Source organism: Anarrhichthys ocellatus, unplaced genomic scaffold (genome assembly GCF_004355925.1).
Source record: "Anarrhichthys ocellatus isolate YVR2014 unplaced genomic scaffold, GSC_Weel_1.0 scaffold584, whole genome shotgun sequence".
Taxonomy (NCBI): Eukaryota; Metazoa; Chordata; class Actinopteri; order Perciformes; family Anarhichadidae; genus Anarrhichthys; species Anarrhichthys ocellatus.
The window spans coordinates 1-2,612 of record NW_022280558.1 but is presented as its reverse complement, the minus strand read 5'-3'; the positions used below and the strand labels follow the sequence as shown (position 1 = coordinate 2,612).

Sequence of the window (2,612 nt, the reverse complement as noted above, 5' to 3'; positions counted from 1 at the left end):
CTTAACTTAACTTAACTTAACTTATCTTATCTTATCTTAACTTAACTTAACTTAACTTATCTTAACTTATCTTAACTTAACTTAACTTAACTTAACTTATCTTATCTTAACTTAACTTAATTTAACTTAACTTAACTTAACTTAACTTATCTTATCTTATCTTAACTTAACTTAACTTAACTTAACTTAACTTAACTTATCTTAACTTATCTTAACTTAACTTAACTAATCTTAACTAACACTAAATCTTTGGGCTTTGCATCGCTGCATCTTCTGCTTGCATCTTTTCTTCCGACCCTTTGGACATCACATATCACATCAAACACATTTCCCTTCAGTCCGTGTTCCAGATGTTCTGTTCTCTCTTCATCGTCACTCTGAGGAGGAGGAAGTTCAACAACCTGACGTCCTCTGACGTGACGTGAGAGCTTTGGATCGTTTGCAAACAGTTGGGGTAAAAACGTCAAAGCCATTAGCAAACAAAGGTTCAACACGTCCTCATGATGTGTCCTCTCTTTCCTCCACTCACTTCACTAATCTGCTGAATCTGTAGTCATTTGTCCTCATTGACAGCCGACCCTCCCTCTGCAGCCTCCCACTGCTCCTCTGGACCAACCAATAGTCTCCAACAGCTGGTAGCTGAGATAAACAGGAAGCTGAATCCAAACACAGAAGACAGTCCATCACAAGATATTCAGGTCATGATCACATGACACTTTCTGATCAATCTCTGTTGATTGACTCTACAGGTAAAAGCCTCATTATGCATGCACAGGTCATTAAGAGTTTGACTTAACTTCTCTTATCTTGACTTAACTTAACTCATCTAAACTTGACTTGACATATCTTAACATAACTTATCTTATCTTAATTTAGCTTGACTTATCTTAACTTAAAAAAACAACTGGGTAATGAATGTTAAAGAATAGAATAATGGAATAAGTTGAAATCAAGTGTGATGTCACTTCCTGTCCTTCATGAACACCGTGGTCATCACGGCCGTCTGCAGCCTCAGCAGCTTCTTTGTTCATGATCAATCTCCTGGGAGGGGAGTTTACAAGAAGTAAAGGGAGGAGAAAGACGGGGGGGGGGTTCTCCTCTTTCTCCTTTCTCTTTCTTCAAGCCCCCACCCCCACCCCCCACCTCCACCCTATGCTGTCCTGCCTCTCAGCTCCAGCCTATTTGCATTCCTCTCAGTTAATAAGTGTTTGTCTGATCCCTGGCGGGGGGTGTAAAGATCATCCCCCGCACACACACACACACACACACACCTCCCCCTCTGACTCACCCAGCTGTGAAGAGGACAGGAGTGATGCTGAGGAACAGACGAGGAGAAGGTGTCATAAACTTCATAGACACACTGCTCAGCCATTAACTTATATAATAACCAGCAGAATGCAACACACGCACACACACACACATACACACACGCACACACACACACACACACACACACACACACACACACACACAGCTGAAATCTGAATTTGAATCTGAAGGTGGATCCATACCTGGACAGTGAATAAATAATAACGTCTCCTTGTGTGACGTTAAAAGTCTGAAGAGTTCAAATGTTGGAAGCTGACTTTTAAAGTGCCGGTTGGTGGCGGCGTCACTTTCCTCTTGTGAAGTCAATCATTCCTCGACTCTACGGGTTATTAGATCACATATTAAACCCAAACTGAGAGCTGCAGTGTTTTCATCCTTATTTTAGGGGGGGGGGGAAGAACAGAGACTACAGTCTGAGAGGCTGTACTGTAAGCTAAATGCTAACGTCAGCTTAGCATGGTATAAATATTAGCATTAGCATGTTGCTAATTATCAGTAAACACAGAGTTCATGTCATTAATTCTGCAGGTCTTTGGTCATACAGTATTGGACTCTTTAACGGGATGGCTTGGACCGGACCTGACCGGGTGTTGTGTGGACGAGGCCCTTTTATTCACTGCCGTCGCCACGGCAGCTCACCTATTGAGGGCGTAGAGTCTAAGATATGTAAAGCAGCAGCTTTTTAAAAAAGCTTTCACCCTCCGCTGTGAAAACAGACAAAGACCATAAAGAAATCAAATTAAAGTTTTGGAAAAGGGAGCAGGAGAGGAAAGAGAGAGAAAGTATCCTCTGTGGTGAATGCAGGCCAAAGCCGTGTGCTGGAATCCGACGAGTGTTTGAGAGAATGGAAAAAAAGAAAGGAGTCATTAAGAGACGCAGCGAGGTGGAGGAGGCTACTACGATGCTGCGTGTTTATGCTCTTCCTGGTCCAAGTCCGGCAAGCGGCTCGGTGAGTCTCCCGCCTAGCATTGTGGGTAGAGGCAGGTCTGTGCATGCCCGGGCCAAGGTCCAACTGTGGCCGCCAAGAAGAACACATGCAGGGCTCAGCCTGCCCCCCCGCCACAACGTCTCGTTTATGTTTGCTTGTTCAGTCCGTTTCCCTCCACAGGGACCAGCCTCTGCCGCCTCGGCAGCACACGCAGGTATCAGGTGACTCTACCTCCATCAGGTGACTCTTCCTCCATCAGGTGACTCTTCCTACAGGACCGTGAGGACGAGTTAAGCTGCTGCATATCTTCCCTCAGCATCAGCGGCACTCTCTGTAGTATGAAAGCCCATCTCCA

The 2,612-nt window shown here is 44.6% G+C and overlaps 1 long non-coding RNA gene across 1 annotated transcript; it reads right to left on the bottom strand.

Annotated features, from left to right (window-relative positions):
- Window positions 1-257: 257 nt before the first annotated feature.
- On the bottom strand, window positions 258-1,618 carry LOC116376762 (uncharacterized). The gene is made up of 3 exons (XR_004212145.1): window positions 1,512-1,618; window positions 1,289-1,315; window positions 258-656 (listed from the first exon to the last, which is right to left on the bottom strand). It is a non-coding gene; the product is annotated as an uncharacterized LOC116376762 (long non-coding RNA).
- Between the last annotated feature and the right edge of the window lie 994 nt (window positions 1,619-2,612).